Source organism: Taudactylus pleione, unplaced genomic scaffold (assembly GCF_031769625.1).
Source record: "Taudactylus pleione unplaced genomic scaffold, aTauple2 ptg000042l, whole genome shotgun sequence".
In the NCBI taxonomy this organism is placed as follows: Eukaryota; Metazoa; Chordata; class Amphibia; order Anura; family Myobatrachidae; genus Taudactylus; species Taudactylus pleione.
The window spans coordinates 3461647-3487500 of record NW_028284444.1 but is presented as its reverse complement, the minus strand read 5'-3'; the positions used below and the strand labels follow the sequence as shown (position 1 = coordinate 3487500).

The window sequence follows — 25854 nt, the reverse complement described above, 5'->3', positions numbered from 1 at the left end:
CTCAGCTGATAGCCTCTCTCTCTCAAGCTGTGGCCGCCGGCTGCTGCTCTGGTCCTTCTGCAGTCAAAGTCTTGTGAGATTTTGTGAAGTCTCGCAAGACTGTACAACACTGAAGCTCCTCTGCGGCTGCTGTTAGGGAACAGCTTAGTAGCCGCTGAGGAGAAAGGGACCGGAGAGCGCAGACAGCTAAACTCAGTGCTCTGTTTTTTTTGTGCTGGTTGGGGGGGCCCTCTCTGTGTGGGAGCCCCGGGACAACCGTCCCTGTTGCCCCTCCCATAATCATGCCCTGATTACCAGCAAAATACAATACCAGTAAAAATGTATTTCAATATCTAATATGCCAGTGATAATACTCAACATACTATAGTAATCATGCTAACATATATTATCCATTAAGGCATAATATTTTTTTAATAAAGGCAACCCAAACAGTTCTAATATGACTGAAATAATGCTCATCAGCATTGATATGTCAGTGAAAATGTCAAGAAAGAGAAAATATACCAGTGAAAATGGCATGATGGACGAATATGCCAACAGTTTATTTTGGAAAATGCAATAATTTTCACATTGCCCTGAGTGGGCCAACACTGATTTGCACTTACTTATACCCCTTTTCCACTGCTACAATAACCCAGGTTATTGCTGGGTCTTCCAGGGTAGTGGCTCAGTGAAAAAGGGTATATATAACCCGGGTCAAGTGACCTGGAAATCCAACCCAGGTAGCTACTAGGGTTTTACACAAGATGGACCTGGATTATCCAACCCAGGTCATCCTTAAAATAAGCTGATTGGTGGCTGTGGAGTAGTCACCTCCTACTTTTTCTGACCTCACAAGTTTAGCAGGGCAGACCCAGATTCAGTGTGAATGGGGCTGACCCAGGATTAACCTGGATCGAAGGTGCAGTGTAAACAGGGTCTGACCTGGGTTGGAACCTTGTCCAAAAACCTAGGTCAGAACTGGGTTTTTGGTGGAAAATGGGTATTAGTGACACATGGATACAAAATATTGTTGACTGAAAAAACTGTTTGCAATTGATTTTAGATGATACCCCAAATTTATTATTATTATTATTATTATTATTATTATTATTATTGGAGACCTTAAGATTTCCTTCTTTATTATTTTTTGGATCATTTCTGTTCGGCAGTCATAATTTTTTCCTTTCTATTTCCTCTTCTCCTACTTAGCTTAATGAATAGTATAATTATGTCTTTATTGATATTGACATTTTTGTATTGTTGATTATGCTTTAATTATTGTCTTTTGCAGTGTGTTGAGGGTAAATCTTAATGAAAAGTAAATGTTAAAAAACAGTAGTATGCAATAGGGATTTAGTGAATCAATATAATTGAGTAAGCTAATAAGCATTATAAAAACAACCATTTCTTCAAATCATGTTGTGAGTAGCAGAAATGTCAAATTGGTATATTCATTTGCCCATTTAAAGCCTTGCCAACTGAACCATTGTATTCTTTAGTTTAAAGATGTGTTAGCAGATGCAGAATGGATTGCTATAATTCTGCTGATTATAAGCAGAGGTGTAAGGAGCCTTCTGTCAACTTTTCAGACCATCAAGTCAGCAAAAACAACTCCAACTAATTTATCAGCACCAATATTTAATGCCCTTTGATGCAGCCAAGATGCTCTGTTCTAAGGAAGTTATTCTAACAGAATCCATATAAAAATGATTAATAGCTTTTATAATGCTATACTAAAACCCATCTGCTCTACTCATTTATTCAAGTCAGAATGAAGCATTCATTGATTTGTGTTGTCTGGAAAAATAAAAGGTTTAAAGTCGTGGTGCAAAAATATAGATCAGAATTAATGTCTGTCTATTTCCATCACCATTAAAGATGTCCTAATTTGACCTTGATTAATAAAGGACTACCAACTATGTCAGTAAACCTGATAATGCATGATAAATTGAGTTAGACTTTGCTTTAATAATGCAACTGCATAGAATTTTAAATACTAGTTGCCGAACAAAGTTCTGAAACTACAAGGGAAAAACTTTGAACATTAAGGTATGCACCCATAGTTAAAATGGTAATCTGAGCATTAAGCTCTAACTTGTCTTACCAAGACTTTGGTAATTAGTAAAAACACATGTTCATCTGCAAGAAGTTATGTCGCAGCTAAACTATTTAGAAACTAAAAAACAGCATATACTGCTTTTATACCTAAATTTCGGGTCCAACCCGGAGGTTGGAACAGGGGGCCTGATTAGTTCGCTATGAGCGATGTTCGCACAACTGCGCATGCATATGGGTCTTAATGCGCATGCGCAAACCAGTCATTGCGGTCAGATATCGAGCACTCGCAAAACAGCGAGGGGCTGCTAATTTGAGTGACAGAATGTACCATTTGTGGGTGGTAACAGGGGAAGGTGCTTGAAAACGGGGGAGTGGAGATCCGAACGCAGGCGTGCCTAACGGTAAAAAGGATGTTAAATGGGAGTGCATAATTAGTAAAGGAGCATCATCGACCACGTCACTTGGTTGTCTTTTAGCCTGAACTGCTCACAGTGATTGCGGTAGGAAAAACCTACCACAAGCACTGCGAGCAGTTCAGATGCCTTTTGATGTACCCGATTAATCAAATAAATACTGGAGATGACGTGTGATGCGAACGGCAAAGGGGCATCTTTACAAAATAGCGAGCGCATTTTTCGTTCGCTCGCTCAGACATAGAGGCGTCAACAAACCGCAATCAGCGAGCGCTCAATTTAAATAGCCGGCCCCTTTTTTGGAATTACTGTCCGCAAATAGCATCCGGCTCTGAATCAGGCCCAGGGTTCCAAACCAGATCAGACCCGGAATTTAGCCAGCGCCAACCCAGGAAATTCCTGAGTCATTGCTGTTTTTACCAGAGCCGAGTGCAAAGATCCAGGTATATTGGTGTGGAAGTGGTTGCTTGGAGATGACATCATCACCAAGCGCCACTGAAGCTCCAAGTCATTGTGATACGGATCGCGCTGTTTACACTGCAGGGTTTCACGGGTTTATTCCTGTGTTAAACCCTGCAAGTTACCTAGGTTGGATTGCCGGGTGACTCGACCTGGAAATCCGACCCTGTCCCTTTTACACCAAGGAGATACTCAGATTAACCCTGCAATAACCAAGGTTTTAGTTCTGGTGTAAAAGGGGTATTCATCAGCACTAATGGGCCTGCTACACATTTGGATATTTGAACTGACTCATGGCTTTGTTCCTCCCACCACATTCTGTTCTCAAAATGAAGCAAAAAGTGATATTCACAGAAATGTTTTGGATTGCATATAAGTCTCTCCATCATTATTTCAGGTGCCATTTTAGATAGGAGAGAGTTGTTGGCTGTAGCTGTGCTGCAATAATGGCCATTGGAGAGGGTTGTGTACGTTGTTGGAGTGCATGGAAAATGTAGAAAAGATAGCAGGCATATTTAATATGTGTGTCTGTGAGGGTCAGACACTAGCAAGCCATCTGCATTATAGGATTCTCCTGTGTATGTTTGAAAGTGAGCTGCACTTAAAGTACATTTGTTTTCACAAGGGTATCTATCTACAGTATATATTCTGTATGAGGGGAGAGACAGTACAGACAAAAAAGCATAGTATTTTAAACTGTACATGTCAAGGGGAGATAAAGGTACACACACTACAGCCAGCAATTTGCACAGGCTCCTCCTGCCTGTGTTTGTCTGAGCTCCACTTAAAGGGTATATATCTTATGCATTAGAGATAGTACTGTGATGGCAAGCTTAGCTGCCCAAAATACTGTGTTGTAAGCTGCACCCCAAGTGTTTGAGAGGCAATGTATATTTGCCAGGAGGGGATCAAATACTGTACTTACTGGATGATGTGGCTCCATCAGCCACACCCCAAAATAATAACAGCTAAAAGAAGACATCTTTTTTTCTGGTTTAAAAACAATCTTGAGTCTTTTAATTCAAGTTTCATATTTCAAGGGAAGACTGTGTGTGTTTGAAAGGCAATGTATATTCCTGTACTTATTGGCTGTTTGGCCCCATCAGCTGCACATAAAAATAATAAAAGCCAAGCTTTTAATAAAACTGCATGGTAAAGTTAACAGTCCCTCATTTGCTATATCATTGAACATTGATTTAGTGTGGTGGTAGTTACAAAATCAAGGACAGTAGCTTTATTCATGTCCTGTGTACTGTAAACCATGAAACAGTTTATAGAGAACATGAGCATCCCAGTACTAGTACTGGCATAGTACTTCTTCAACATCTTCACATATGACCAATGTTTGACAATCAAGAAAATGTCACCTCTAACTATGAAGCAAAATGTTACTGCTTAAAAACATAAAGATTCCAACATGCCATACCCAACACAGAGTTACAAAAAGGCTCATACCATGGCCTTTATTTGCAAGATGTGATATGTCACTACTCTTTCATACACTAGAATGCCTATTGTGAAAGACAGGGCCAAACACAGTCAGGCATGTTCTGTAAGCTCACAAACACTACCTTCCCACTCTGAGGGCCTCATTCAGAGGCGGTCGGAGGATGCAAGCGGTCGCTCAGAAACTGGCCGGCCACTTGCATCCTGACCGCCCACCTCTGTTGTAGTCTAACGACTGCTCGGGTGATGGTCACGATGGTCAGAGACCATCGCGACCATCGGGGCTTACAAAGAGACCCTAGGGTAGGGTCTCACTTGTCGTAAGCCCCGGAGAGCTTCTGGCTCTGTCAGAGCCAGAAGCTCTCCACTGACATCACTAGTGATGTCAGTGGGGCCTCCCCCAAATGGCAGGCGTTCCCATAGGAATGCCTCCGTTTGGGCTGCCACCCCCCCGGCCTGCCTTCCAAATGGGGCGAGCTGTCAATCAACATCGACAGCTCGCCCCGTTTGGAAAGAGACCCGCTACGACCAGCGCTGTCGGTCATAGTGGGTCTCACGCATGCGCATGAGGGAGCCGACTCCCTCGTGCGCATGCGCACTGCACAAACATCGAGGCGGCCGTGCGGCCGTAGACCGTACGGCCGCCTCTGAATAAGCTCCTGAGTCTAGATGTGTCACCTCCAAAACAGGAGAAATAACAAATTGTATGCTCACAAACTTCACAGATTTCTGAGGAGAGTCTAAGGGTGTCCGCAAGTGTTATATGTGATTCTGACATTTCTGATTCTGACATTGTAATTGTAGAGAAATCTCCTCCCACTGTCTCTGAACCTTCTGCAAATGTGAGGATGAGTAGTGGTAAAATTATTGATGATGATAATAATGATTTGGACATAGAAATTGAGGATGCTACTTTTGGAAGATTTAAATGTGCAATAGAATGAGGGGGATAATTGTCTATCTGATAATAATGAGGATGAGGATGATGAATGTGTTGAACAAGATCAAGTTGCTAAAAGTCAAGATGATAATGTTTGTGTCGAAGTACGTCAGACATCAGCAGCAACAATTCATGCCAGTGATAAGAAGCACATTGTCATGCCTGGGCAAAAGACCAAAAAAGCCACCTCTTCTATTTGGAAATATTTTTTTCTCATTCAAGTTTTTTCTCAAAACATGCAGTTCATTCAAGTTTTTTCTCAAAACCTGTAAAATCATGTAAAATAACAGACATAATTATTATTGTACTTCATTACATTTTTTATACATGAGTCTAATACAGTGTCAGATGCTTTTCAGAGCAGATGCCCCTGAACCAGAGAAATCTTGAGTTGCTCCAGTGATTTGGTATCTGACAATGCAACTTGCAACGAGACAGATACCAAGGTTTCTGGCCACTTAAGGGGCATATTATGTAAAAAGCAGAATACCACTTTCCTAGCGCACTTGGGGAAGCAGCCTAGGATCGAACACGAGGGTCACCTTGAAACCCCAGGTAGTAAGTAAATAGCAGTGCTATCTGGGGAAGAGCACTGGATGCTCGAAATGCCTTAAGGACTGCGGACTTTGGCTAGAAACGTGGAACCAATGCTTTTTGTGAGACAATATGGGCAAATACAGATTGTCTGCAGTGCATTCTAATGCTTAAAATCCACCATCATCTGGTATGCAGGCCTCTGGGCCTCCTTTTTGCTGCTATATATACTTATGCATGTATATGCTAATTTTATATTTTATCTGATGTTGATTTTATATACATGGTCAATGTGGATCTAATAAATTGCTACATTTAATATTGTGCAGTATTATGCTGTGTTCTATTTATTTTATCTATTTTTATATATGTGGAATACAATCAAAACTGAAATTCAAGAGAGAAAAAGTAATCTGTTTTTATCTATTTATGTATTTATATATTTCTTTCTCACTATCAAATATACTGGGCTAGCGCCATAGGTTTTTACACATTATCTTGTTGCTACTTACGGGGCATATTTATGAATGTGTATTTAATGGATGCTAATTACTTAGTATCCAATATCCTTGCGCTTCGCTGTAGTAAAAAAAAGATCCAAAATAATTTTAAAAACTTAACTCTAAATGCAGCTAGTTCATCTACCAGTACCAACTGGTCCACTTCTTACATAAACTGCTAATTAAACATAAATTGGACTGCATTTTTTATAGTTAATAACTGAAATTAAAGATGTTTGATGATAAATATTGTAACCTTAGTAGCACCTTTCTGAATAATCACAACAAATCAAGGCTTCTCTTAAAAATTAACAGATTTAATACAACACAATGTGATACACATAACCCACTGACATGACATACAATATTAAAAACATGCAAAACTTGATACCTTGCATATCAAAATAACTGAATTGCTATTTGATAGATAGTGATTACTGTGTAATATAATACAGCTAGGGATACACATCAAATATAAAGAATATCCACAGTCTTTTAATGTTTCTTGATAGATGTGTTATTTCACTTATAACTTTTGCAGTTTGTATATATGTAAAGTTATTAAATAACTATTACAAGTAAATTAATTTAAACTTTGCATTACTTTTCATTCCAAACAGTGCTTTAGTTTTAGATGGAGTTTGCCTGGCATGGTGCAATGTTCTTTAGAATTATTTCTGCTCTTTCAGTATACAAATACTTTAAAAAATACTAAATATATGATACAAAGTAATTATATAAAGTATAGATTACCTTTAAGCAGATTTCAAAATGTCAAATAAATGTGATGACGTCACAATAACAGCAGGGTAATATTAATTGTGATTGACTGCAGTCATTGTCTACTCTTTCCCCCACTAGATATTTGACATGCTAATAGTAACTATACAGCAATAATAATTGTTAATGCCAGTCCATGCAATTGACACACATTTGCTATCATAATTTTAAGAGGATGGAACACCTCATAGTGTAAGCTGCTAGTGGTTTAGTAGGTCAGATAGCATCCTGAGAGCGCCAACCATCTATTGTCTATTGTTTCTTGATTTAGTTGTGTTCCAAAGTATTAAACATGTGTGTGAGCCCCCCTGGGCCCATGTGCACCGCACACCCTGCAGTCATTATTGATATGCCAATGACCCCATGCCAATATTAGTCAAATAATAATATTCTCAAGATATAATATGTCAAGTTATATACAGAATATCATGTAATATGCAAAGTAATAAACTCCAGGCAAAACACCTGATATCTTTTTTATATGCACACATTGAATTATTCCTTGTTGCTACCAGAAACTTGCTGTGCATATAGTCAGCTGTCATTTCACTTCAGCCAGGGTTAGACTGGCCCACAGGGGAACAGGAGAAATCCCCATTGGGCCCCACAACCTCCTTTAGGGGTCAGGATCCAGACTGTTGGGTGACCATAAGCATGGGCCCCTACCACTGCATTCCCCCTGTAGACCCTCCATGCCCCAGTCCGACACTGACTTCAGCTGAAATGTGCTGTCTCTTTCTTTTACTCCATGCCTCCCTTTCATGTTCAACCAATGGATCTCCATCAGAAAAATTGCCTTAGAATATTGAGCAGATCCAGCCAATGAATTGCCCATTTTTCAGCATACCTCACAATCTGGTGGCTAAAGTAACACAGAACTCCCATGTTAGTTTTTGGTGTTGAGCAGAATTCACACTTTTGTACTGTAGCTGAAGTTGAAATTTTTTTCTAATGTGATGACTAGTGTACTGTACAGAAGAAGTGCCACTATGGTGACAAGTGTCTTAAACTAAGGGTTATGTCACAAAATAACAGTCGCACCTGAGGTGTTATCTAAATAAGCTGTGGTTTGATAGGCTTTGCAATGTAGCAATCACTGGGCTAGAGATCTTCCTCAATGAATAGCAGTTAACACAGGATCTACAGTCAAAGGACAATCTGAAATCAAAGTTAGGGGCAACCCACAGGTCAGGAATAGAAACACATGATTATTTTCAGAAAACAAGTTGGTTCACAAGCAGAATTGGTAATAGGTTATTGCAACAGCACATGCTATCATCAGAGCCGGATTTACACTTCATGGGGCCCTGGGAAATTTACTGGTCTGGGCCCCCTCACCTTTCCCTGCGCAAAAAAATGGTAAGGGTTAATTTACCACCTTGCCAAGGAAAGCTTTCATTGCCATATTGGAGACAAAACAATTCAACACCTTAATACATTAAAAATGCTTTCTTCATGGAATAAATAATTTTTAAGTGACTTTAATCTGCTAGAAGAACAGATACTATGTCAATACAAGTACTGCCATCATACTTATGCAGTTCATATGGGAAAGCTTCGCTGATGAAAACTGGCAAATTTTACTGCCGTCAGGGTTTTCACCAGCAACAATAGTGTTATAGGGAAAAATAATTTAAACAGAAGATTGTGCTTACCTGTCATGTCCAGGTTTCTCCATGCCACTTTCAATCATCAGCCAGCAGGATTCCAATACCTTCAGCAGAAGAGAAGGAAGCTGAGCAGTGAAGGGACAAGTGGAAGAGGAAAGTGGGTGGCTGGAGGAGCAGCATGGCAAGAGGACAGGTGGTTTGTGAAGGGCACAGGGGAAAGGTGGGTGGTTGGGGTACAGGAAAAAAATTGATTGTGGGGGATAAATTATAGAATTAGGTGGGCGGATAGATATAATAGGAGAAGTAATGGAATACACAAGCAAAGGAAAAAGGAAACACAAAGGCAAAATACACACAAAGATCATACAGAGACATACTGAGGCCTGGGTGGACATGGAGACATACACACCTATGACTGGGGGAGTGGGCATGGAGACATACACACCTGTGACTGGGGGGGACATGGAGACATACACACCTATGACTGGGGGGGATTCATGGAGACATACACACCTGTGACTGAGGGGAAACATTGAGACATACACACCTGTGACTGGGGGGAGCATGGAGATATACGCACCTATGACTGAGGGTTGGAATATGGAGACATACACACCTGTGACTGCGGGGAAACATGGAGACATACACACGTGTTGCTCATGGAGAGATGGAGACATACACAACTGCAAATGGGGAGGGGGGAGACATGGAGACATACACACTGGTGCATGGGGGGAGGTAGATGAAGAAATTCTCACTGGTGACTATGGGGGTGACATGTAGAGATACACAGTTGTGACCCTGCTTGGGGGAGTAAGTACACATACAGTATACACTGGTGTCTGGGGGAAGGGGAACATGCAGACACACACACTATGGCATGAGGGGGGACATGGAGACATGTACACTGGGGGTGGAGGAAGCAGGACATGTAGACATACACTGTGTGTCTCCATGTCTCCCTCCCCCCATGTCCAGTGTGCATGATACACACTGGAGGAGGGGGAGGGGGCATGGAGACATAACCATTGGTAGCTTGGAGGGGGGCATGTAGACATATATATATTGAGGGCCTGAGGGGGACATTCACACTGAGATCTGAGGGGGGACATGGATATATACACATATATGACTGAAGTTGACAGGCACACATAGCAAACTAAAGAGAACAGGGCAGAGGTGCTCTGACAGGACATACAGAGGAGAGGAGGAGCACAGGTCAGATGGCATCACACTTACTGTAGAGTGTGGCCATCTGTGGGTCTTGAATAGTGGAACCCCATCATCTCCTGTTGTACCTCAGTCCTGTGGTTGGGGCTAAAGGTGTTGGGCAGTGGCACACACAATACATTACTGTGCCGGTACCCGCCCCCAACTCCGCATCATTGCTGGTGGCTCTGCCCACACCATGCCCGCTAAAGGCTAATGGTTGCCTGCTTCAGCGGCCAGCCAGTGATTCACGCACACCCGCTCACCCATACATTACTGTGCCAGCACCCACCCCCAACTCCACATAATCGCTGGTAGCTCTGTCCACACCACACCCCCAGGAGGCTTAATGGAAGCCTGTTTCAGTGGACAGCCAGTGATCTACACACACTCGCTCACCCAGCTGCCATACCGGCAGGTGGAGGGGATAATAATATCTGTTTAATAATAAAACACTTTTTTTACATACAGTATCTTGCTGGTTGGGATAGGCGGGCCCCCTAGGATCCCCCGGGCCCTAGGCATCCGCCTCTGTTGCCTTGTGGTAAATCCGGCCCTGGCTATCATATAGTATGTAAAGTCAATTGGAACATGACAGATGCACAACAACAAAGTAAGCAATACTACTCAAGTAATCAGCACACAAAGAGTAGCGTTTCATTTGCTCTTGTGACAGTGAGTGTATACTGAACTGTCCTTTTAAATCTGAAGTTTGTTGACTTTAACAGTTGTGATACAAATATATGAATGCAACTTAATTTTTATTTACTGATTGAAGAGAATGAATAAAGCACACTAATGCAGTAGCAGTAGTCATTACTGGCCCAGTAATGACTGCTGAGAGTGGCATGTTGTTACAAGTGTAGAGCTGGCACACGTATCTGATGATGGGTATTGAGAAGATATGCATTCTTACGGCTAGTGTAACTTAGCAAACAACAAAACTGGAGCAGTGAGTATTACTCTCTGACATGACTTTGCTGCTTTCTCCTTTCTAGGAGGATGGAGCTTCCACAACTGTCTGCTAAACATTGCTGCCAGCTATTGGCAGCTTCTTCAGGAGCTTCCATCATTGATGATGGCACTGGTTTCAAATAGTACTTTCATGCTGTATCCAGAGACACAAGGCCATTACTCTTTCCCCAATTGGACCCAGAGAAAGCAGATAAAGTTTATCAAATAAGGTTGACGTTACTAAAAAGGTAATAAAAATGGCAGACTAGATGGGCCAAATGGTTCTTTTCTGCAGTCAAATTTTATGTTTCTATGTTTAGTTGCACCAATTAACATTGTTTTATAGAGAAGACATTTTGTACATGCATGAATACATAAAACATTTATATGTCTTAATACATTTAGAAATTTTATTATTATAAACATTGATGTTTTAGGTTTAATATTTCCACTCTACCAACTGCTGGCTATGTTAGGACATTTTGATTGCAGAAAAGTCGATTTTACTGTACACAGACCAGGGTGCAGCCAATACAATAAGAAGTGGTGACCATATAATACACCTAAAACAGAGTTGTCTAAATAATAGTAGTAGATACAAAGGGCTTTATTTATGAAGCAGTGGCTGGTGGCAGGATGCAGTTGAAACTTTCAAACGGCACATGCCATCAGTGTACAGCCCTGCGTGCTAGATTAAAGTAATTTTAATCAAAGGAGTGCAGAGAAACTACACTTAAAAAAATGAACATAGTGATACGTGTATAAATAGAAGGAAATGGTGAAAATAAAAACCAAATTGTATACCAATAAACAACATCTTATGAATATGTCTGTGTATCTGACTCTGTTCCATTCAAACTGTGGCAGTCTACCTCTTCTCTCTCAATCTGTAACATATCTGCGTTGGTCACTTAAATTATAAGGACATAGGGGTCTATTTACTAAGCAGTGTTAGGAGGCAGAGTGAAAAGTGATAAGGTGTCAGCCAATCAGCTCCTAACTGCCATCTCACAGGCTGTATTTGAAAAATGACAGTTGGGAACTGATTGGCTGGCACCTTATCACTTTTCACTCTGTCTCCTGACACTGCTTAGTAAATAGACCCCATGATCATGATACTGTATACTCAGTATTTAGTTTCATACAGGGAAGTGCAATATAATGCAATATAATTAGATATTAATGAGGTTTCAGTATAATCAATATTATTTTGTTCTTCTACACTGGTGCTCTTCTCAGAGGACCTGAGATCAAATGGATAATGTATATTGGATATACTGATTAAAAACAAATTTCTTCATTTGTGTCAGCAGTTATACAGTATGTCAATATGATTTTAATGTTAGTTAAAGCTTTTTAATGTGTAATTTAAACATGATGGTTTGCCATCATTTTTAAAGTTTACAATGCCTAACCCCCCCCCCCATTCTATCCATTCCATTAAAAGATGGGCATCATGTGAGAACATGCTGTACTTTCTAGGAGTCTGTGGACCTCCACAACATTTGATAGCTTCCCAGACAATCCTGGATAGTTGGCAACAATTTTTTGAGTTACAGAAATGGTTTGATTCATTGAAACAAAATATTAGATATTACAAATCGTATTTTTTTTTTTATTTTGGTTGAGGTCCAAGTAGAATTTATTGCATATTTTGGGTACCTTAGAAGAAGCTACGTTGGTATCCTTTCTTATTATAGGAGTACTTGACATTTTTTTTAATCTAGCAGTGAAGTTACCTGTGATTATTCACACCAACCTATGTTTGACTTTGAACTGGTCTTTCACTATTTTGTGCCTTGAATCAATATTCACAATAATACGTGGTGCTTTCACTAGGAACCAATAGTATTACTTATGTACAAAGAGGGTGCAGTTATTGGTTCAGCCCACAAATGTCTACCTTAACTGCAGTTTACATTACAAGTTTTACCTAAAAGAGTTTATAAGAACAATAATAGTTAGAAAGTATATGATCTGGAGCTTCTAGTGGGATAAAGTCATCCTGATGGGACAAAGTTAACATGCATCACTCTCTACAAATGTGGTTCCACTATATGTATCTGGGCTTCTTGGAAATTGTGATTTTCTAAGAATGAGAATTTTTCAGGCCCCTGAAGGTGCATTACTATTGATGATTACCAATGAGTAAGGCACTCTCAGTAGATGCACCAATATACTAGTTATTAACTTTTAAATTGCTGAAAAGTGATATCCTTTCAGGGAACAAAATTGCTTTTCAGCCTTTTGTAGGCTAATGTATATTTCTGAGCATTGATTTCTCACTGTACTTGACTGTAAACACTAACCAAGGGCACTTCTTTGTAATTGCCTTTATCCAGGGAAGCTGCATTACCATGAATGAGGGAAATTGTGCAATAAACTTAAGATTCTCTGATCTTTCATGATGCTAAGTAGAAAAGTCTAACTGTGCTCTATTTTAACAGTTTGAGACAACCTTTTCAAGAATAAATCATTGTAACATGTCAAAGGGATATCATTTAATACAAAGCATGTATCTAGGTAGCTACAGTGAAATTATTTTATAACCTTTAACACTTGAAAGCAAATACATTATCCATCACTTTTCTAATGTTTAACTGTAAGCAGAAAAACTGTGGCATGAACAATGCTTTACCTATAGCACATAAGACCCCATACATCATCTGGGAGACATATACTGTGCACAGACCTAGAATTTTTAGATCTGTTTGCTGTGCGGCACCATATTATTATATGCAATAACGTGTAAATTATATTAGAATTTGCCATATGCTCATTCACAAATGTCACTCTACAGTCTTTAAAGTGATTACATAGCAATGAACATTTAGGGGATCATGACACAAATAAATTGCAACCAGTTACATCAAAACAGAAGGTAATGATGACCCTGCTTAAATGTGCTTACAATCTAATAGGGCCCATACACCTCTACGACTAGCATAAGATCAGATTCATCATACGATTTCTGTTCAATCGCCGCCAGTCCCGACCACATGTTTTTGTGCTTTTTTACCACATGATTTTCATGAGATCAGTCGTACAAACACGCGTCACTATACAACGGATCATGTAAACGGTTGATCTTGTGCCTCACCAAAAACACGCGATCAATTGGCCCCAAATTTAAATAGAGGGCTGGGCTTCACTGGGGGTATAAAAAAGCCTGCCTCTTCAGCTCTGTGCACTCCAGTTTGCTCTGTGATTAGTGAGGCTTGGTTTTTACCCTGATGAACGCTCCACATTGCTAGCTCCAGTGCATTGCTTTGTATTGCCTGGCTTTGCAAAGTGCTTCTTGCTCTATTTCCTGTAGTCAGTCTGTTTTCTGCTTTTTTGTGGTGATGGATCCCTGCCGTTATAGAGCCCTGCTGTCCTATGCTGTGGTCAAGCTGAGTGAGGAGAGGCTGCTGGAGAGGGAGAGTCAATCATATATGCCCATGCTGATGGCGATGAGGGAGAACAATCTGGATGACTACCGCAACGTCCTGCGGATGGATGACACCACCTTTCACGGATTGGTGTGTCTGGTGATCCCCTATATCCGGAAGCAGGACACCATATTTTCGATGGCCATCACGGCCGAGGAGAGGCTCGTGGCTACGCTGAGGTACCTGGCTACACTACGCTCCTTTGAGGACCTAAAGTTTGGGACCCGCATCTCGGCTCAAGCTTTGGGACACATTTTCCCGGAGGCCTGCAAGGCTGTTGTGAAGGTGCTGCAGTTCCTTTACTGTAAAGTAGGTAAAAACACACACACCACAACTTTTTTTTGTCAAAGCAGAGAAAAATATTATTTAAAGTTTCTGTATTTTGTTTGTTATGTGCTAAATTTGCTTTAAAAAACACTTGTGTAAAACTTATATATATATATATATATATATATATTGATATAAAGATGGGTAAAATGTTACAACTATCACCAAGTTACCCAATCCCTGGTATGTATATTGCAGCATGAGCTTTGGTGTTTGCAGTCTAGATTACAGGGGCGCAAATACATGCAGAAAGTGCAAAATCAGTGGTCCCGGCCCCACTGACATGCATTTCCAGCATGTGTTCCAAGCCGCCTAAGAGTCTGGGTCACAAACACCATGCTGCATTCAGCACCATACTTACCAGGGAGTATGAAACTAATTAGTAACAAACAAGTGTTTAAAATACACATAACAATTATTATAAAACATCATTGTCCTCATTAGTTTCACGTAATAGTGTGAATAAATTGGGTGGAGAGGGTAGGGTAGAACTCGTTTGGTAGGATGTTGCAGTTGGATTAATATTTTCATAGGAGGAGTTGTTTAGGGGTTCAGGATGGTAGGTGGAAGTTGTTGGGGAAGAGATTGGTAGGAGGAAGTGGGGGGGCTGAGTTGTTTGGCTGGAGGAGGTGTTTGGGGGAGCAGGATGGTAGGTGGAGGTGGGTTGAGGAAGAGGTTGGTAGGAGGAGGTTGGGGAGTTTAGTTATTTGGCAGGAGGTACTGTTTGTTGTTTGGAAGGAGGAGATGGTTGGGGGTGCAGGAAGGTAGGATGAGGTTGGTGGGAGATGAGTTGGGTAGAAGGATGTGGGTGGATGCAGATTTTGGAAGGTGGAGGTAGGTGGAGTATCAGGATGGTAGGGTGGGTAGTTTCCCATTGGTGGATGGTATGTTTGGGATGACTAGTAGGTGGGTGTTGGCATGGTGAGTGTAGGGGTGCTTGGAACTACTGGTGGGGTAATGATGCAAGGGTCCAATGTCAGTAGACATTGCCTTGCTTTAAATATGAGTTCAGATGTCAGTCTTTCAAATTGAAATATTTTGTCCTGGGCCATTCCTCATACTGCTGCACTGACATAGGATGCAAAGTTGTCATATTCATTGGGTGGTTTCAATAAGGCCTCTCTGGCCTGGTGAAGTAGAGGGTCTTCTTCCTTTTCCAAATTTTTTGTTTTCCACTTTTGTTTTTTGGAAATTGGTGTCATGGGGTTTTGATTGGCAACAGTAATATCTTCTCCACTGTGTAGGTCTGGGGTGCTGGGGATTTCTGATGTCTGTAAAAAAAAATTAAAAATTTTAATTGGAGAGTTTAATGTAGTTTTCAATTGCTTTCACATTTCCCTTCAATTGCTTTCACAGTTCCCTACAACCACAGAAGAGAGTGGATAGCCATTGGGGAGGAGTTTGAGAGCCGTTGGCACTTCCCTAACTGCGGAGGAGCTATCGACGGAAAGCATATTAGGATTAACCAACCTGCCAACAGTGGTTCATACTACTACAATTATATGGGTGTCAAAGCTGGATAATTGGCTGAGACAGGATCAGTTAAAAATTAGATCGGAGCGACGCCATCTTGCGAATGGCGACAACACTCCATCTTAAAAATGAAATCTGCACGACGACATTTTGCGAATGGCCGCCCAGTGCCATTTTAGTGAAACTCACACTTAAGTACATACAGCAATGCTATTATTAGCATCGTGCGATCGCATATCTCATCATACACATTAAATACGCACAGTTGCATTATACCCCGCGTACGAACCCTGTTTATTAGTTTCATGCATACACAACTGCCCCCAAGTTAAAAGTCCTCACCACATAAATACAGACAGTCACTAAAACATACAAAGGGATCAACCCTGCAAAACACATACCATGGTGAACTCTAACTAGCGTCTTTTCCCAAACCCCTAATACTTACACACTGCACACTTACATAAAAGGTTCCATAGCTTCAAAGTGTAATATTCAAGGTTTATTCATTTATTACTAATGTTGTGAAAAAAAAATTATTTGATATCTAAGGTTTAGTATATGATAAGCTGACCGTGTTTGGTGTTGTACTGATCTACTCTGTCTTAACAGCTTCCCGGTGTCATCAGTGAGAAGATCGCAACATGCGTCTGCAACTTATGGACTGTAGAGAGTTAAACACTAAAATGTACTATGTAATATTAGCAGCTTAGATTTGCATGCAGCGAGAAAAAGGAGACAAAAGGCTGTTGGAGGCTGACCTGTGTCCATTTGAATTGACCTGTTAACTGTCCTGTAACAGAAGCATCGTGACGGAGAACCAATGGAATCATGCCAAATTTGCCTATTGTATTGCCTATCCCTGTAAGAGTATATATGTGCTCTCTCTGACCCCAATCGGGAGTCTTCTTGCTGATGCTGTTGATGGAGGTTTCTTGCTGATGCCGGTATCTGGTCCCAGAGCGCGTGCGTATGTAACAACCGTACCTTGGGTGTGTATGATTTATTTGCACTATATTTTCTTTAGATCACAGTGTGTAACCTACTGTTTTTATGTTGAATAATAACCTTTTGTGCATTGGAAACACATTCAAAGTTTGAAGACATTTATTTACTGTATGACTCATTACGCTAATAGCAATATTTTTAGAAGGTATAGGCAGGATCGTATAAAGGTGTAGAAGGTATAGGCAGGATCGTACAGAGGTTTTCACTAGGTATTGATAGTTGGGGGCTCGCAGTGTTAATCACGTAACTGGTCGGTAACACTCGGTATCCATCTCTCAGCAAAAGGGTGGTGGTGCCTGGCAGGACAACGCATTGTGTGTTTAGAATCTGTTACCACCGGTGTTGCTGAGAGTGCACTACCGGTTACTGTGACTTTAGGAGCGCTGATTGAGAGTCCAGGGAGGAAAGTTTGTTTTCCTTCATCGATAGGTTTTTTTTATATATGTATTTTTATTTTGTGTGTTAAAAAGGGGAAGTCACATTACTACTTACGCAGCTAAGTCGCAATATAGCGTAAGAGTCATAATACGGTTGTGTAGTAGTCGCATTATTGTGTATGTGACTAGTCGCACAATAGCGTATATGTATTTCCGGTCTTGCTGCCACGTGTTTTAAACAAAGCCGTTGAGATTACATTATCAATTGTTGCCAATAACTAGGTTAATGTGTATTTTTCTGCGCAGGAAAAAAGTGTGTAACAGTGAGTATTTGTTTAGGGTGTAACACGGTTCCTAAATGTTAAGTGTATTGTAACCTTTAAGTGCTAGGCGTAATGAGCGGCATAGTGACTTGGTAGCAGCTTACCATTTACTTTACACAAGGCAGGTGTATGGGTTGTTATTTTTGTTAGGGTTCGGCTCTCAGTGTGATTACAGTGTTCAGTAATCGGTTAGGCTTATTTGAGCCCTGTAATTGAACCGCATAGTTTTGGCTAAACTGTGATTGTGAACTGATGAGAGGGTGGACGAAATCAACTGGAAAACAAAGGGTATATATTGCCCCATAGTGGTTAAAAGGTAGTCAAAAAGGGATTTCTGCGTGGGGGCAGCTTTTCTTTGATAGGTGAGTGGAGGTGTCTAGAGGTCTTCCATAGGGTTTGTGGATACACCCTTTTTCAAAGATGTCCACAGGTAAGTGAAAGTATCTTGATTGTCTTTCACCAGTTTAAATCTTTATTGAAAAATGTAGGGGTTGTCCAAGGATGGGAGCCACACAAACAGTAGAGATGTTAGACAATGATGTGCTGCTAGTGGAAGCGCCGCTTGTATCGGCACAGCATATTATGCATACTAAGTACGGTGCTTATGCAACTAGGTACTGTGATGTATGGTTTAAGATGACGATAAAGACTGTTAGACCGTTTCCCAGAATTGGTAGCTTTGATAAGGATGTACTGAACAACGTCCGAGATCACATCAGTCTGGTGCGTTCTCAAGTGAAAAAGGTAAAATATAATGAATGTTTAAAATTGTGGCAGCATGAAGGGGATGTGTGGCTTAAAGCTGTGCAAGCAAAGCAAATTAGTGTCACAAGCACGTTACCAGAGAGTACACCCGCAGTTCTAAATTGCAATGCGTGTGAGCCGCGAAATGGCACTCACGTGCAGCAAGGTAGTGTTGTGGAAGGTATTGCCTGTGGTTCACGAGCACCACTGCCACCCTATGCTGACGGGGGTGCAGGTACAGTTGTTGAAAAAAAACATAAAAATGTAACAAGTAATTTGTACCCTCTCTTAAGTAACCATAAAGAAATTTTTTATGATGTGGATGATGAGCCTATTGTTATATCTGCCATTTCCCATGCAGTACACATGTTAGATGCTCCACCACGGCAATCACAAGTGGTGCCGCCATCTCCATCAGTGATAGTACAGGAAGTGTTAACATCCACTGCACCCATAGAGGAAGTTGTTAACCCTATATGTAGCAGTAATAGACTAAACCTCCAGCCAGGTAATAAGGTCAAAAGTAGCAGTGAAGCCAGTCTGCATCCCATCCGGACAATAACTGTTCTGAATGGGAATGCGGATGCGAACATTGTAGTGCCCACAAGGGAAGTAGCAATGCATTGTCCTTGAACAAGAGCGGAGCTAAATTCCATAATGAATGATTTCCCCGATCCCAAAAAGGAATTAGCCAAATGTCAAAGATTTTTTTAAAATTTGGGTAGTTCTCACGAGACTACCAATAGAGATTGGCAAGTGGTGTTAAGGGCCTGCCTTCCATGGAATATTGACATGACAAAATTTATCACGGATTGTGTATTGGATGGAGATGTTCCTTTAACAGACAAAATGAACCAAGGTAACATTTCCCACATTGTAACTCAATTAGGTGTATAGTTTCCAGTAGTAGTTAACTGGAGCAAAATTTTCACAATAAAACAAAAAGAGAGTGAATCTGCAGAAGATTATTGTAACCAGGCTCTGCAGACTATCACCCAGTACACTGGGTTAGAAAATATTCAAGATAGCACTCACCACAGGGGAATGATTGTCATTGTACTCATGGATGGTCTTAAAGAGAACCTAAAGACCCGGGTTCAGACCTCACAGCCTGGCTGGAGGGGAGTCACTGTAGACACCCTCATAGAATCCGCAATTAAACAGGACAAGGACATCTCTAAAAAGAGAGAGACCCAGAGTGAGAAACTAATGGCTGTTAGTATCCAAGCTCTAGAAGGAATGACTGTAACATCACAGCCAGCAGACACACCTGCACCTGAACAGTTACACATCCTCACTAATCCTACACCACCGCAAACACAGCCCTACCCCACTTATCACACACAACCATAATTCCCGTATTATCCACAAACCCCATATCTCCCTCAATATCCTCTCCCTCAATATCCTTACCCATACCCACCACCTTTCCCTCCTGCTCAACACACACAACAATCCTTTCATCCACCCCACCCACAAAAGTGTTTTTAATTGCGACCAGCCAGGACATGTAAGTAAGAACTGTACAGCAAAGAGGGTAGGACCCCCGAACCAGGGAATACCTGGATATCCCCATAAAGGATATACACAGACACCAGCATATGTCCCACAGGCACCAGCTCCAATTGTGGCCATTAATGCATTATTGGAGAGTGGGAGCCAATGCTAGGGGTCAGTTCATACCTGTAGTCTACAGATAGCCAGGTTAACGGGAAGTACTAGGGAAGAACCGGTAATGATGGTTGATGTAGCTGGTACTAAATATCTTTTTCTTGTAGACACAGGGGTGACCAGGTCAGTGATAAAATCTCCCTTTAAATTACAGGTAACCAATGAGACAGTAACAGCAATGGGCATAATGGGTAAAGTGTAACATTATCCTTTAACAAAATTTACAGAGGTCACTATAGGGCCATTGCATACCAGGCATTAATTTCTCCTGGCAGCGGTGGCCCCTACTATGCTACTGGGAAGGGATGTGTTAAGTAAAATGGGATGTCATATACTGTACCCCTGATGGTGTATTTTTAGATTTCCCAGAGAGAGTTGCGCACGAGGTGGGGGATATGTTGGACACTCCCCAAAGGATAATATATCACTCTACCGGTTTAAGTGAAAATCCATCTCAGGTAGATCAAAAGTTATCCCTAATTCCAGATTCACTTTGGACCAAGGATGGCCATGACACTGGATTAATGGCAAACTTCAGTCCCGTAATGGTAAATTTAAAAAGTGGTAGGCAAGCTCCAAATATTCCCCAGTACCCATTAAAACAGGAGGTAGAATTAGGGGTTTATCCCATAATTGAGCGATTGTTACAACTGGGAATTTTAGTTCGTACAGCTAGTGTAGCCATAAGTCCCATCTTTCTAGTAAAGAAGAGTGGTGGGAGGGGTTATAGGCTGGTACAAGACCTTAGACATGTTAATAAGGTGGTAGAGAGCCAATTTCCCGTAGTGCCAAATCCAGCTGTCATTCTCATTCAGATCCTACCAAATGCAACCCATTTCACTGTCATTGACCTCTGTTCTGCTTTCTTCTCTGTGCCTCTTCATCCTCAATGTCAGTACCTATTCACTTTCACATACAGGGGTGTACAATATGCATGGAAACGATTTCCCCAGGGTTTCATAGACAGCCCCAGTATCTTTTCCCAGGCCTTACATGACTGTTTACAATCTTTTCAACCTGCCAATGGATCTGTGCTAATACAATATGTGGATGATTTATTGTTATGTTCTGATTCATTTATGTCATGTTTAAATGATACTAAACTTTTGTTGCTTCATCTCTCGCAAACAGGACACAAGGTTTCCAAGGACAAACTACAGCCATGCCAGTCTAGGGTTAAATATTTGGGACACTGCCTAACTCAGGGGTTACGACATCTCACAAACAACAGAATCCAGGCCATACAGAATATGACACTGCCGCAGAACCAAAAGCAAATTCGTACCTTCTCGGGAATGTGTGTATACTGCAGAATGTGGATCCCAGGTTTTTCTATTGTGGCCTTGCCATTACAGGACTTTGGCCCTGATTCAGAGCCGTTCGTTAGAGGCAGTACGCTCATTGCGTTCCGATGTTGACTAACCGCGCATGCGCCGGTGTTACACTGCGCATGTGCGTACGGCTGATTGCGAGTTTTTTTTGTCTCGTTCGTCAAATAGCGTACAGGAAGTGACATGTCAAATGTGATTGACAGAACAGGCCGTTTTTGGGCGTTGACGGGGGTGGAGATGGAAAAACGCAGGCGTGGCGAGGTGTTTTTGGGGCGTACATACATTAACAAATGCGAACGTCAAATGTGTTCGTACCAACTCATACGTCACTGGATGATCCTCTTTCCCTTCAAAATGCTCGACCACAGTGGCGATGGCCTTCTCCTCCATCCCGGCACTCCACGATGTAGCATCAATTAATCACGGCTTGTCAGAAACTCAATTAGTGTTGGATTGAAAACCGGCTTGGTATGTGTTTGGAAAGCAGTTTTTTTGGATAGCACAAAACCGAACGCAGGTGGAAATCCTAGCTGCTAATGTCAGGATTACACAATCAATTAGCGTACATTTGTGGGGGTGGAATTTTGGCCCTCATTCAGAGCCGTACGCTCTGAGCAAAGCGCACGCTCTGAATGAGGGCCGCCCTCCATGAAAATGGAGCGTCCTCCTGGACGCTCGTATAGCTGTGTGTCACCACCCACAGGCTATACGAGCGTGCAGTTTGATGGCCGCGATGGTCGTGACCATCGCGACCATCGAAACTGCGAGCCGGAGCCTGCGGTTGAGGTTTTCAACCGCAAGCTCCGGAGTGATTTTGGCTCTATCAGAGCCAAAATCACTCCCACTGACATCACTAGTGATGTCAGTGGGCCGGCTTCTGACGGGAGGCGTTCCCATGGGAACGCCCCCATCAGGGAGGCACGCCCCTGGCACGCCTACCAAAGGGGGCGTGCTGTCAATCAACATCGACAGCACGCCCCTTTGGTCAGACACAACGAGCGAAGGACTTTCCTTCGCTCGTCGTGTCTGGCGCATGCGCACGACGGAGCTCCCTCCATCGTGCGCATGCTCAGTGCACACCATCGACCCACTTGCGAGCGGACAGCCGCTTGCGAGTGGGTCTGAACCAGGCCTTTTGGCCGCAATGTGTTCGTTTTTGGACTATTGTAACAATAATGTCATCATGTTTCGGTTTGGTCCCTCATTTTGTATTTTCAAGGTGTTTTTTACTCCTTAGGTAATGTTTAAAACGTTCCTTAACGAGCACTTTTTTTACAATATGTAATTTGTGTTTTAGAACGTTGTTGGCTTGTGGGCCCAGATTAAAAGTAACCCATTTTGTAAAGAATGTCAGAATACAATGTCGTATATTTCTGCAAAATTTATTTGTATCCACCCATAAAAAAAAAACATATTGAACTACAACATTTTGGGCAGTGTTCCACAATATTTATTAATTGTGCAAACAATAATTTTTGAATAAATGTAAATGTAAAAATTAAAAACAATTCACAAGAAAGGAGAGGGAAGTTTTGGCCAGAAAGGAATATGAGGCAAGCACAGAAGGAGTGTGGGAAAAGTAGCCAATGGTGTCACCGTTTTTTCGCCCATTTGGCTGGGGGAGGGAGGGCGCCAGACCGGGTCTGGGATGTCATCGGGCTGGCCTGTCCAGAGGCAGATGTTGTGGCCTCTAGACTAGGCACAGGGCTAGGCACATTTGGGGGATTGGCTGATGTTGTGCCAGAGGTGGAGGATCCTGATGTTCCGGCAGGAAGGGAGGTCGGCTCCACCATGTGCTGGCGAACGAGCTGCTCCAGGGCAGTGGCGATGTGGATGTTGGCCCTGGTATTTTCCGCCAGGGCCTGACCAATGGTCACGTTGGCCGCAGCATTTTGCTCCAGGGCCTCAGCCACCCGTACCAGACTGGCGTCCATCCTCTGCAGAATCTCCGTATGGAAATCCAATTTTAAATTGAGTTCTGTGAGGAGGGACACTGCCTGCGAGGGGGATTGCCCTGGACTGGCTTCTGCAGGGTCCTCAGCCGGATGTACTGGTTCCTCCCCTGCAGAGCCAGCAGAAATTCTGCGGCCAAGGCTCCCCTCTGGAGCAGACCCATCCGCCTGTGTCTCTGTTGGAAAAATGAGAAAAGACTCACATTAGAATCTACATATTGGCACAATAACATTTCACAGTTGGTGACATCACAACATTTACCTGGGACAACATGAGGAGCCGCAAAGTCTGGCATGTCCGTATCCATGTTGGACACGCCAAACACCTCCACAGGCTGCACACACCCCTGTGCCAGCTCTTCTAAATCTGTAAACTCCAATGACACAGGGGTGGGACCTCCACCTGTCCCCCTTGCATGCCTAGCCCTGTGTGCCATTTTTTGTTTCAGCCGATATTTGAAGTCTTGCCATCTGTGGGTTAAATTGGAACCATTAATTTTTATTTGATAGGGTTGTTGGTTTTAGGGTGGTCAAGTGTTTACTTACCGCCGTTTGACATCCCGGGCTAGATGGACATAATCCCCCACCCTATTGACCTCCACGGCTACCTCTTCCCACATTCTCCAATCTGGCTTGCACTCATATTCCTGTCTGCCTGTGGCAGGATGTCCACACACTTCTGAATCAAAACCTCCATCTCCTTTCTTGTGAATTGTGGCTGCCTTTTCTTTTTGGCGGCTTTGCCCGGATTACTGGGCCCAGCAGCCTCTTCCATGTCATCCTCCTCACCTATTTGGGCTAATTTGACGAAATCTCAACTTCCCAATTTGCACAATAATATGTTTAGAATTCATCATTGAGTCAAAATGCTTGAAATACTTACCGCGGGACTGTTGTCCATTGTTTTCCTGGTCTGTATCCATGTGTGTTGTTCCAACTCGAAATACACCAGAATTGTGTTTTTGTCTTGTGACGTATTTATACATGCGTCCTTATTTTGTGGCCGCATCATTGATTGTGCGTTCCTCTGATCCTTCCTTAATTTGGGCGGGAAAATAAACACTATTTATGGGTTGTGGCGTTTCGACTCGAGGTGGCGTTTATTGAATGTTGGAGGTTACGTTGGTTGGAGTTGATTGTTGGCTGGTTTTGGAGATTGCGTTTATTGTTTTATTTTTGGTGTTAGCGGTTTTTCTTGGTTTTCAGTTCCTTTTTTTACACTTTTGGTTTTTTGGATATTTTCCAGTTTTGGTAATTTTGGGGAAGTATAACTTTGGGACAATTTGTCTCTCATTGTGGTGTTGATTTTTCTAATTTTTTTTTTCCCTCAATTCATCTCTCTTTGGTTTTTTTTTGGCTCTGCCCCAAAGACATTTTTGTCCGGTTTCTTAGATATTAGCTCTTGGTAAGTTCATGTGTTAAATTGTTTAGGGAATATTCTTGTTTGTCTGTACGCAACTTTGGTTGGCCGTCCACATGTGACGTTGTTTTTTGCCAAATCGAACTCTGTGTTTTTTGTTAAAATTTTGGACCGCCGTTATTGTGCCCTGTATTTGCGAACTACTTAGCGCATTTTTACTACTTGCTATTGTGCCCTGTATTTGCGATCTAATTAGCGCATTTTTACTACTTGCTATTGTGCCCTGTATTTGCGATCTAATTAGCGCATTTTTACTACTTGCTATTGTGCCCTGTATTTGCGATCTACTTAGCGCATTTTTACTACTTGCTATTGTGCCCTGTATTTGCGATCTACTTAGCACATTTTTACTACTTGCTATTGTGCCCTGTATTTGTGATCTACTTAGCGCATTTTTACTACTTGCTATTGTGCCCTGTATTTGCCATCTAATTAGCGCATTTTTACTACTTGCTATTGTGCCCTGTATTTGCGATCTAATTAGCGCATTTTGAAATGTGTATTCATCTCTTAATAATGTTTTTTGTCGCCTGGAGCATTGGTTGATTACATTTGGCCTCTATTTGGCGTAGTGTGCGTAACGTCATTTTGCTCTTGGGCCAAATGTGTGTGTGTCCCCTTTTATGTTTTGTGTTGCTTAAATTTGTGATAATGACATGGCCAGCATAAAATGATGTATATTTTTGATGTTATTATTTGCAGTTACAACATACCATGACAATACCCCGGCATGTAAGCATCACTAAATGGTATTTGAAAGCAAAGTTACATGTATTTTTATTGGGTGTTGTAAAAAGGCTGACCTTCCAATGTTGTCATTTCAGGTTGATTTGGGTCGGATTGTTCTGGCCCTGCTCCCGGAAGCCGACCAACCTCAATCTCGTCCCTGGCATAGGCATCGTAGGCGTGCAA

At 41.8% G+C, this 25854-nt stretch overlaps 1 pseudogene; it reads left to right on the top strand.

Annotated features, from left to right (window-relative positions):
• The window catches only part of LOC148537924 (uncharacterized), a 132059-nt pseudogene that overhangs the window by 93795 nt on the left and 12410 nt on the right, over window positions 1–25854 (top strand).